General features: G+C 37.5%; 1 long non-coding RNA gene across 1 annotated transcript; it reads right to left on the reverse strand.

Annotated features, from left to right (window-relative positions):
* Positions 1-1904: 1904 nt before the first annotated feature.
* On the reverse strand, positions 1905-3122 carry LOC311070130. The gene is made up of 3 exons (XR_014603622.1): positions 2718-3122; positions 2161-2216; positions 1905-2032 (listed from the first exon to the last, which is right to left on the reverse strand). It is a non-coding gene; the product is annotated as an uncharacterized lncRNA (long non-coding RNA).
* Between the last annotated feature and the right edge of the window lie 10001 nt (positions 3123-13123).

Consider the following 13123-nt stretch of genomic DNA (forward strand, 5'->3'; position numbering starts at 1 on the left):
TCCCCAAAGCGATTGGCACTCCCTTTTGGGCGCAGATCATCTCCCTGTCGGCTCTGCCAGCATCCGATAGTGAGGACAGTGATAACCTCTTATGCCCTGTCAGGGCGCTGAGAGTTTACATCACACGCTCCGCCGCCTTTAGGCATTCTGAGCAGCTCTTTGTTTCGTTTGGTGGGCGCACCAGGGGTCTTGCCGCCTCGAAACAGAGCCTGTCCAGATGGATAGTGGAGGCTATTGCAGCAGCTTATGCGTCCAAACACCTGCAGTGCCCTTTGGGCATCAGAGCCCATTCCACTAGAGGCATGGCCTCATCGTGGGCTTGGTCCAGCGGGATTTCTATTCACGACATTTGTAGGGCGGCAGGCTGGGCCTCCCCCTCTACATTTGTGAGATTTTATAACCTGGAAGTTCCCGCCTTGCAGGCTAAACTGTTATCAGTTTAAGTGATATGTATGTTCTGCCCAGTCGTTCATGTGCAGACTACTTTCGTGTACTACTAGCTTTTCTGGTGAGCTGCACTAAGGGATGAGATTCTCTATATACAGGCCGGCGGAGCTGCACTGTATTTTCCCCATCACGCGCTTGTGCACTGGTGCTGGCCCGCGTTGCTGGCCGCCTATTCTCCACTCAGCTGCGCTAGGGGTTATACTCTCTATACATAGACCGGCGAAGCCGCTCTATATTCTCCCTATGATGTGCTTATGTACTGTGCTGGCCCGCGCTGCTGGCTGCATTCTCCATGCTTATACATAGACCGGCAGAGCCGTTCTGTATTCCTATGAAGTGCTTATGACATGTGCTGGCCCGCATTGCTGGCCGCCTGTTCCCGCATGTTGTGTTCCCCGGGCTCCCCTGGAACTCATGCAGTGGATGCTCGGTGCGCACGGCGTTGACAATGGTAATTTTTTGGCTGAAAAATTAAGGATAATTTTTCTCACTGAATGCCGCGCATATGAGCCATTCAGAGACACGGAAGCGTCTGAAAGCAGCCGAGCCTATAAACGTTAGTGAGTATCGGTACTCGATTCCAAATATGTACAATTCTGCGAAATTCCGCGTTAAAACTAGATTCCGCGTCCGCAATTCCGTCCGCAATTCCGTCCGCAATTCCGTGATCGCGGAAATCATATGGCCCTAAATTTTGACCCACTATGGTTGAAAAAGTATCATTTTGGATTAATAGGGTAACAAGTTCAATCAATAACTAAGGAATATTGACATTGTTTGTCTAAAAAAAAAAAAAAACAGGAAATTTACCAAAGCGTGTGAAACTGTTATGATCCTCTTTGCTGTTACATTCACCTCAGGCAAAGGGTCCTCAGAGATGGGACTGACCATGCTATGTCCTGATCTAAATATTCAACTTGGGAAGTTTCATGGTGGTCTCTTTTTGAATATTTTTCCCTATTCACCTGGGTTTTTCCCGTCTTAGAATTTAGAGAACAAATGCTTAATTTGCATAAAAAAATGAAATCTCAGACAACTTGCAATGGTGTTTTTCTTAGTTATTATGTAATATGGAATACATCACATATCATATATACACTGGGAACATTTAAGAGTGATATTGCTTGAATATGTATGTCGGCCTTAAAAAATGACACAAATAATGCTTAATTTCACCTTAAAAGTTGGTATTTTGCATATATATATATATAAAAAAGGCAGTGAGCCTCCATTATATCTTTGCTCTGACCCTTGACTATCGATCTAGAAACTTAATTTCCTCATCTTGATTGCCTACTTACAAAAAAACTAGGGGAAAATGGTCCAGCGACTGAGCAAGATAGGCAATTTGGCGGCCAATTTGATATGCAAATTAGAAGGTAAAAAACTCAAAATTTCGCTTGGGTACCAGTTTTTTTTGGACTCAGCCCCCTTGAAATATGTAAGGTAGGCCGGTTTCCGACTTGTACCCATAAATGCTCCTCACTTCTTATAGAAGGCCATTTTTCTGAAATCCGTCCAGTCTATTTTTTCCACAAATGCCGCCATCATCTTTCCTTGCAGGTCCTGCTCCACCACAAAAGATCTGCAGCAAATGCACAGAAATCAAGAATCAGAAAGGTGCTGTAATAGCTCTGTTTGAAATTACAATAATTAAAATAAACTACAACTTAAGATTTAAATAGTTGTTATTCATTTCTGTAGTATACTCACTCAAAGCCTTCATGAGCCACTCTCCACCAGATAAACACACATCTGTTCATCTGACCCTGTAACATCCAGACAAGATCCATGTTACCTCTGTGATTTATGAACTCAACACTACATTTACACGTTGAGGTTGTTTTAACTTTTTATCCAACATAAATGTTCCTCAATTTATCAATTTATCAATGGACAAATAAAATAGATAACTTATGTTTAACGTTAGTTACTTTATAGATTTGTTCTACATAATAGCACACATTCATCACTCAGATGTCTATTTCATGTTGTGATATTTCAAGATTTTCCTGTCAGATGTAAATAGACATTTAAAATAAGCGTCTTTAAGATGTATATGGTTTATGTAAATCCACTTTAGAGACGTAACTTACGTGTCTTTACTGGAGCTCCCGTTAGCTAACGTTATACATAATAAAACGTGTTTTTACAGCAAAATCACAACTATACTATACTGTGTAACGTCTTTACACCTTCAACAATTCAACAGTTTACTCTACAGTAGTTCAACACATGCAATTTTTACAAAAGGAACTGTGTTTACTTACATTTGAAAGCACCCGCGTCGCCGATCTCTGCGATGTTTGATAATGACGTATCCTCTCGCGTGGCCTCCTGGGATAGAAGAGTATCCATCGGTTGAGCACTCGAAAATCTGGCCGGAAGCAGTAAGCCATCCGGGAACTTCTCGCCTACTCTTTTATGAATACTGATGTTTCAAACGTACTGCTTCCTTCACGTACTGTTTTCGTCTACTATATAGTAGGAAAGTAGGCATATTCGAACGCACTTAAGTCCGAATCTCGCGATAATTAGTACGTCACCCAGGTAATTCTCGCCTACTCTTTTGGATTCGTACATACTTTTTCGCTCGCCTACTCTTTTTCCCATACTAAATAGTAGGGAAGTATGCGGTTTGGAACGCAGCACTGAAGTCTATATGAGTGAATCATTGAATCATTCATTCAATCCATTTTTTTTTTTATTAATTCAAATAAATACAATTTTAAATAGACTGCAGCAATTATCATTTTGCTGTGGTGTAATGTAACGAAGTAATAATACTTTGTTACAGTACTTGAATATTTTTTGGGAGAATCTGTACTTTACTTGAGTTTTTATATTTCTGACTGTCAACTTTTACTTTTAATCCACTACATTTCCTAAATAAAATGTATACTTTTACTTGAATACATTACAATACAATACATTTCCACAAAGCATATTTTTTACTTACTACAAAATAAATTTGGAAAAACACAAACTGCAAGCAAGCATGTGCAAACAAGTGCTTGCACAAATGTGGCTGATTTCATTTTCCGGATTGCATCCGTTGCTGGAGTGGCTGGGAAGGGTCTGCTGTCATTATACATTAGGAGAGCGGCCTCTAGAGGCAAAATTACGGTGGCCGAGAGAGCTCAACGCGCTGCAACTGAAGAAAACACATGCAAATAGAAAAAACACCCGCAAATTAAGAAAACATCTTCATCAGTTTCACAACACATGTGTGCTCCAAATACTCACAACACAACCAAATACAGAAACGCGCTGCAAAACTTCACAACACAACCAAATACAGAAACGCGCTGCAAATAGGACAGAACACAACGGAAATGTTTCCAGGGAACCCAATAAGTGACGGACGGACGGCTGGGACGTGCTTATTGCTCGTGAGCTTTACCTATGCCCTACTCTCTTAAAAGGGCAGACGGAAGAGCCCTTGAATTGGGCACTTTGGAGGGAGCGGGGCACTTGTGTGCCATTATGTTGATGAAGGGAGCAACGAAAGACAACGTAATTTCCTCATTATTTTCACCTGGGATGTTCCCATGACAACGCAGCGCGTGTCCATCAGCTGAATAGCTGTTCTTACCAGAAATATAGTATTATTGCTGTTAACATAACTGTTGCAAATAAATATACATTTTATACAACACAGTTTTTAAAATATGCGTTATATCTGTGTGTGAGTGTCTCAACTTTAAAACTTGCCGTCTCATATTTGGACCTATAGCTGCATTCTAACATTTCTTATGAAACTTATTTTAACATAACATGACAAAATGTGTACAATGTAACTGATGTATAGATTAATGTCTTTCCCTCATGTTCTTTTTCTCTATCTTTTTTTATTTATTTATTTATTTTAGTCTTCAGCTCATTGTTCTTTTTAGTATTCTTATGACATTGAACATATTGTACATTACATTTTGTATATTGTATACGAAGTTGTATGTCATAAACGTGTCATCTCTGTATGTTTTGCAAAAAAAAAAAATAATAATAAAAGTAGAGTCCTTATCCGTCACTTATTGGGTTCCCCGGAAACATTTCCGTTGTGTTCTGTTCTATTTGCAGCGCGTTTCTGTATTTGTTTGTGTTGTGAACTTTTTCAGCGCGTTTCTGTATTGGTTGTGTTGTGAACTTTTGCAGCGCGTTTCTGTATTTGGTTGTGTTGTGAGTATTTGGAGCACACATGTGTTGTGAAACTGATGAAGATGTTTTCTTAATTTGCAGGTGTCTTTCTATTTGCATGTGTTTTCTTCAGTTGCAGCGCGTTGAGCTCTCTCGGCCACCGTACAAAATAAAAACTATCACTGATGCCTCGTAGAGTTTGTTTTGACTTGTAAGGTTGCGTGCAGCACAGAGTGGGACACTTCAAAAACGGATTTAAAACATAGAAAACAAAATGGTATGTTATACAGTACACTACAGTACATATGTTCATATCACTATAAAGTAATTAATTTGTAGACTAGATGCCGCATTAATGCTGTCAAGGCTGAGGGGACGCTAACGCTAGTACCTCAAGTGGTTAAAACAATGTGACAAAAACACACGCAAGTCTGACCCAAATGTTTCATGTCACGATTGTTACCATCTATTTGCATTAGTTTATATCCAGCTGGACTCTTTTATGCATTCCTTATCCAGCGAAGTGGCATATTTAAAGCTAGTGACATGAGAAAGCAAACTCTTCATGCAGCAGACAGAAACATAAATTAGAAATGCATTCGACTTCAGTTTTTTTTTTTTCGTCACTGTAACATATTTTGATTAGATAATCAAGTGTTCTAAAATAGAAGCAAATAACGTGTGAAAGTATACATATAATATACATATGTGTCTAATTTCAATGCTATGCCTTTGTGTGTAAAGATGGCCATCTTTAAGCATGCCTGTTTGGATTTATATGAAATGGTAAAACTTTACAATAAGAGACCATTTGTAACATTAACTAAGGTTACTAAAAGTATTGTTCATTGTTAATTTTAACATTTACTAATACATTTTAACATTTTAAAGTTGTCTCTTACATTAGTTAAAGTCTGAATCACATTAAAGGGATCATTTCTGCATAACCGTCGATGGTTGGCTGTCACCGTTGTTTTGTTGCACTTTTCCAAACATGATAGAAATAAGGTTACCAACCAACATAATTGATGTAAATTCCCAGAATTTTACTGTAAAAAATACGGTAGACACATTTTAGATTTTATAGATTTAACTTAAAGGAGTAGTTCACTTTAAAGTGAAAATAACCCCATGATTTACTCAACCTCAAGCCATCCTTGGTGTATATGACTTTCTTCTTTTAGACGAATACAATCATAGTTATATTAATAAACACCCTGACACTTCAGCTTTATAATGGCAGTGGATTGCAACCATCAGTTTGAAGCTAAAAAAAGTGCATCCATCCATTATAAAAGAACTCCACACGGCACCGGGGGGTTAATAAAGGTCTTCTAAGTGCTTTAGACTTTAGTGGAATCCGTATGTTCGTGTGGTCGGTAGCTAGTTATTTTACCTTATAAAGTTTTAAATATTAATATTTTTTCTTACACAAACTCATCGCTTTGCTTCAGAAGGCCTTTATTAACCACACACGAGTCCCGGGGGATATAAAGGAATGAGAACAGTTCATGCTATCGAACTACCTGCAAGTGCTGAATTACTACTCATACAGGTCAGTTTATTTGACAAATTAAAATTGTGAGGTAACGCAGCGCTGTTTCACTTGGTCTACACTATCATACTAAACTGCATTTGAGTGTGTTGAAAGTTATAATGTTATTCTATTTGTTAGTTTGTTGGCTATGGATACTAGCAGTAACATTAGAATATCATACTGATCATATTCTAACATTTCATCATGTTGAGCTATATAATATTGATTTGTTTTATGTACATTTGTTCACCTGTCTAATAAAGCACATGCAATAGTCGCTCTCCGACTCTCAAGTCGAAGTTTGTCGTGAAGTTCTCTGTATCTCGAAAACGGCACACCGATATTGATCCTCGTTTTATTTCTCCTTTTGTCACAAAGTCTGCTTGCCATGGTCCATAATGTTTTAGAGCGAAACAACAACAGCATACCGCTAGATGTTACGCAGTTGTCCATGTCTGTTGCCATGGTTACTATGGCAGTACAAGCAGAAACCACGCAGATTTTACGCCACTGACAGGCGACAAGTGACAGACACTATTTAAAATTGTGAATTTCTCTGAATTTACAAATTCTTGGAAATATTTAGGATAAGTACACAATTTGAACTAAATATATAACACTGTGCAAGTGGTTTTTGGATATTTTTAATACAAAAATCGGGAAACACTTTATTTTACAGTGTCCTTGTTACATATGTTACATGATGTACTCACCATATTAAAAACAGTAAATTATGCATAATTACATGCAACTAACCCTCAACCAAATCTTAATCCTACCCTAACCCTATAGTAAGTACATGTAGTTGCTTAATATTACTCAGTACTTAAATATGTAATTACACTGTAACAATGACACCTTAAAATAAAGTGTAAGCCAAAAATCGTACAAATTGTCCCTTTATATTTACAGTAAAATACCGTATTTATATACTGATATAATGATAATTTACCAATCTATTGAAGAACTAATATCTGTTATGTACCTTTATAATATACTGACAACCACCAACCATGGTGGTGATGAGAGTCGCATGATGAGTCTAAGCTCATCACAAGCAGCTTTTCCACAAGCTGAGAAGGTCAATAGTAATATGTAGAAGGTGCACAGTCATTCACACAAACATTAAACACCATCATGAAAAAAAATGGAGTGCAACTGGAAGTTTTTTCGCATTTCATGGAAAGAGAGCACAATTGCGTACAGAGAGGCCTTAAAAACAGCTAGATCTGCTTATTTTTCAACCCTATTAGAAGAAAATAAACAAAACCCTAGGTATTTATTTGAAACAGTGGCTAAATTAAAGCTACACTGTGTAGGATTTTCTCCCATCTAGCGGTGAAATTGTATATGACTACCAACTGAATATTACTTTCTAGCCCCTCCCATTCCGAGGGCGTTTTAACTCCTACGGTGGCCGTATTATTTCAAATCTGCCGGCAGTCGCGAGTAATCTCCCCCTCGCATTCGTCACGGTGCTACTGAGTGTAAAAATGCGAAGCTTGAATTTCCAGGTATGTCCCTCTTTGGCTAATGTATTTTCAAGATGGAGGCGCAACATGGCTTCCGCCATTCAAGCAACTCACTCATATGTATTCTAAATGGCAGATTCTACACTCACGAGAATACTTGATTAGTTGGTAGAAGTAATTACACATTAATGAGCACATATAATTTTGAAAGAACAAAGTGTTTTTTGCTAAGAATCAACTTAAAAAATTACACAGTGTAGCTTTAACAAAAAATAAAGCTTCAACCCCAGACATTTCCAAGCAGCACAGCAGTAATGACTTTATGCACTTCTTTACTTACAAGATTGATAATATCAGGGAGCAAATTATAACTATGCAACCATCTACTACAGTATCGCATCAGACAGTGCATTGTAGTTTCCCTGAGGAAAAAAATAAATTCTTTCATTGCTATAGGAGAGGAAGAATTTTCTAAACTCCCTCTGGGGTCCTTCGGGTCAAAAATGACCCGATGCGTTTAAATAAAAAAATATTAAAAATCGTAGCTTCATCAGAATGGTCCGAAACTTGGTGACTTTGTTGGTACTTGGTATATGAACACCCAAAAGAATTGGGGACAGGATTTGAGTAGTCTAAGTGGCTGTAAAAAAAATAGTCACACTCAGGACATTCGGGTCAAAAATGACCCCCATAGGAAATGAATGGGAAATTGGCAAAAATGTGACAATACAGAGTTTTTTTGTGCGTACAATCTACAAATCAGCCACGATCCAGAAAAAAAGTACACAACAGTGAAGGGGTGAATCTATAAAACATCAAGAGTGCAAAACAGACACATCCACACACACACACACACACACAAACACACTTTTATACACATACACACTAATAAATTCAGATTACAAACATCTGTTTTGAATTTTTAAAAATCACAGCTTCATCGGAATGTTACGAAACTAGGTGACTTTTATGGTATTAGGTATGTGAACACACAAAAAATATTGAGGTCATGATCCAAGCATGCTAAATGGTAGTCACACTTCTGCTCTTTGGTCAAAAATGACCCCCATAGGAAATGAATGGGAAATTGTCAAAAATATGAAAACACAGAGTTTTTTTTGTGCATACAATCTACAAATAAGCCAGAATGCAGAAAAAAAGGACTCAACAGCTAAGGGGTGAATCTCTAAAACATCAAGAGTGCAAAACAGACACATCCAGACACACACACACACACACACAAACACACTTTTATACACATACACTAATAAATTCATATAACAAAAATCTGTTTTGAATATTTAAAAATCACAGCTTCATTGGAATGTTACGAAACTAGGTGACTTTTATGGTATTAGGTATGTAAAAACACAAAAAATATTGAGGTCATGATCCAAGCATGCTAAGTGGTCGTCACACTTCTGCTCTTTGGTCAAAAATGACCCCCATAGGAAATGAATGGGAAATTGTCAAAAATATGAAAACAGAGTTTTTTTTGTGCATACAATCTACAAATAAGCCAGAATGCAGAAAAAAAGGACTCAACAGTGAAGGGGTGAATCTCTAAAACATCAAGAGTGCAAAACAGACTAAATCTGTTCAGGCAAAAATCACTAGAATTCGCAAGCCTTTCTACAGAGAGCTGTAAATCCACTAGTGGTAAAAATGTGCTATTGCATGATAAAAATACTCAATGTGTCCACCAGATGGCACCCATCTCATTTCAAAAAAAATTTTCATGAGGCCTAGGCTTGACTCTAAAATGAAATTCAGCTTTAATAAAAAAAAATTAAAAAAATATATATATATAAATTTTCCATTATATTCAATGGGAAAAAATGGGTCATAATTATTGCATAAATATTAATTATAAATCATAAAATTCTCTCAAAACACCAAAAAAGAAAAGAAAAAATATTATTAAAAATAATTTAAAAAAAATATATATGATTTTTTTTTATATATATATTAATTTTGCCCTCCGGGTCATTTTTGACCCGAAGGTCCTGAGTGTGAGTGTTCAATGAAGGACCCCAGAGGGTTAAATCATCTAAATTGACAACATGTATCTTAGACAACATGTCTACATGTTGTCTAATGTCATCTAATGTCAACATGTCATTCTGACTAAGCTATTGAAAGAGATGCTTCCAGAGGTCATAGATCCTCTTCTTAATATAATTAATTCATCTTTGTCATTAGGATACGTACCTAAAACTTGTCTAATGATTAAACCGCTTATTATAAAAACGCAACTTGATCCTACAGACTTAGTCAATGACAGGCCAATCTCGAATCTACCTTTTCTGTCAAAGATACTAGAAAAGCCAGTGTCACAACTATGTTAATTTTTAGAAAGAAATGGTATCTGCAAGGATTTCCAGTCAGGATTTAGACCGTACCATAGTACTGAGACAGCTCTCATTAGAGTTACAAATGATTTGCTCTTATCATCCGATCGTGGTTGTATCTCTCTGTTAGTGTTACTCGATCTTAGTGCTGCATTTGATACTATTGACCACAACATTCTTTTAAATAGACTCAAAAATGATGTTGGCATTAGTGGAATTGCATTAGCATAGTTTAAATCATACTTATCTGACTGTTATCAGTTTGTAGCAGTAAATGAAGAGATGTCTTATCGATCACAAGTTCAGTATGGAGTACCACAATGCTCAGTACTAGGACCATTGCTGTTCACTTTGTACATGCCACCCTTTGGAGATATCATTAGGAAGCATGGAATTAGTTTTCACTGTTATGCTGATGATACTCAGCTCTATATTTTTTCACGCCCTGACGAAACTTACCAATTCACAAAATTAACGGAATGCATAGCTGATATAAAAAAACTGGATGACTAGTAATTTCCTACTACTTAACTCAGAAAAAACAGAGATTCAAATTTTTGGACAAAAAACTTCCTCACGTAATAACCTAGAATACTTTCTAACACTTGATGGCTGCTCTGTCAAACCTTCATTGTTGGTTAGGAACCTGGGTGTGCTCTTTGATACCAATCTTTCATTTGAGGGGGGGGCGCTTGTCTGAAGTTTAAAATCATTGGTTACCCGTAAGCCAATCACATAACGTTTGGTTATGGCGTGTGTTATGCGCATGCTCAGCCGCATCTAACTTCCACTGTAAACACATGTATGATGCGAAAACAAAACCATCGAGCGAAATACCGGAGTGAACATGGCTGTGAACGACTTTTGCAGATTATGTGAAGTAAATCTACGCATCCACGGTACAATCAGTGTCTACGTCGTCACGGCTCTCAGCCCGCCCTCTGTTCGTTGATTGGCCGGCTGTTTTCAGGCCGGAGGAAAACGGAAAGCTATTACGCTGTCTCAGACTGAGTACAGAAGCGAAATGAAATTGAGCGGAAGTACGAAGTCTGACGTAGTCAGGCTAAGATTATTGTAATACTTTTATGGGTGGTTGCCCTGCACGCTTATTAATAAATAAACTACAGCTGGTCCAAAACGCAGCAGCTAGAGTTCTTACTAGAACCAGGAAGTATGACCATATTAGCCCGGTTATCAACACTGCATTGGCTCCCTATTAAACATTGTATACATTTTTAAATATTGCTGATTACTTACAAAGCACTAAATGGTTTAGCTCCCCAGTATTTGAGCGAGCTCTTAACACATTATAGTCCTTCACGTCTATTGCAATCTCAAAATTCCGGCCAGTTGATAATACCTAGAATATCAAAATCAACTGCTGGTAGATCCTTTTCCTATTTGGAACCAAAACTCTGGAACAGTCTTCCTAACATTGTCCAGGAAGCAGACACACTCTGTCAGTTCAAATCTAGACTAAAAACACACCTCTTTGACCTAGCATACACATAACACATTATAAACTTCTATAATTCAATGTTAGGCTGCATAGATTAGGTCAGCCGGAACCGGGAACACTCCCCATAAATCCTGATGTACTTGTTACATCATAAGAAGAATGGCATCTACGCTAATATTAGTCTCTCTGTTTATCCCGAGGTTTACCGCAGTCCGCCGGATCCAGGCCGTATCCAGATCTGATGAAGGACCTGCGCCTTGACACGACGACAATGCAGTCCTGAAGTGTCAACTAGTCTCTCCCCTGTGAAGGCCCCTTCTCCTTTCCTTTACCTCTGTACAGATAAAACGTTGTCAAACTAGTTCCGGTTCACATGGCTACTCGGAAGCGATAAATAATTCTGCAAATGAGCGCGTTAAGGGTTTTCTGTTAGAACGGTGTTGTGTAAGCAGCCCCTAAGTTAATAAATAATGATCTTTGCAACGGAAGTGAATCGATCAAAACTAACTTAAGCTGGACAATAACTTTATTCTAGAGCTACTGTAAAGCCAAAACGATCTCTGTTACTTTAATTTCCTATTATCACTGTAAAGCTGCTTTGAAACTGTCCATATTGTTAAAAGCGCTATATAAATGAAGGTGACTTGACTTGACATCATGGTAACACACATGACATAGATAAAATGCAATAAACATCAATGTACCAACATTAAATGTAACATAACTGATTGGAAAAACTAAGAAGAAACAGTTACTTCAACAAAAATACATCAAATGTGAAGCGTCACGCAGGGAATTCAGGGAATGTCAATTTATGGTTTCTCATGGTAAATTATACAGCGACTTGTTCTTTTTCACGTTCAAAAACTGTAAATTTAAAGGTATTTTTAATTATTAATTACTTTAAATGTACGATTCGGCCTATTACCCCTATTCATATAGTATAGTATAGTTCTGTTAAAGGGGTGGTTGATTATGATTTCACTTTTCTAACTTTAGTTAGTGTGTAATGTTGCTGTTTAAGCATAAACAACATATGCAAAGTTACAACGCTCAAAGTTCAAAGCAAAGGGAGATTTTTTTCTTTAAAAGAAATTGCTTTTTAAGGACTACAACAAACGGCTGGTAGGGACTACAGGACATTCCTCCCGGGTTAGTGACATCACTAACCCTAAAATTTACATAGACCCCTCCCCTGGGAACGTGATTTATAGATTATCATGACAGAATATGCTAATCAATGACTAGAAGATAACTACACATAAGGTACATCAATTTATCAACTAACCATTCAGAAATGTCCTGTTCCATTCTACATGTTGTCACTTCTTCTTGAGTCTCTCCATCTTTGTCCGACTCCGAACATAAAAGGCTAAAAGTTTTTGAAATTTTCAGTGCATGTCTGTGTGAGGTAAAAGGACACAAACTGTTGTAGCTCCGCCCCCTGTGCTGGGAGCAGCAGCTAATTTGCATTTAAAGGGACAGACACAAAAAGGTACGTTTTTGCTCACCCTCAAAAAGTGACAATTTTATCATGCTATATAAATATATTTGTGGGGTATTTTGAGCTTTAACTTCATATACACACTCTGCGGACATCAGAGACTTATTTTACTTCTTGTGAAAAGGGCATTATACCACCCCTTTAACCAATTAATTGTTCACTGTAGCATTTGTACATTTACCGTTAAAATCACCACAGTATTAATCTGACACAGTA

The sequence above is a fragment of the Abramis brama genome (assembly GCF_963993115.1).
Source record: "Abramis brama genome assembly, chromosome: 19".
NCBI classification, from domain to species: Eukaryota; Metazoa; Chordata; class Actinopteri; order Cypriniformes; family Leuciscidae; genus Abramis; species Abramis brama.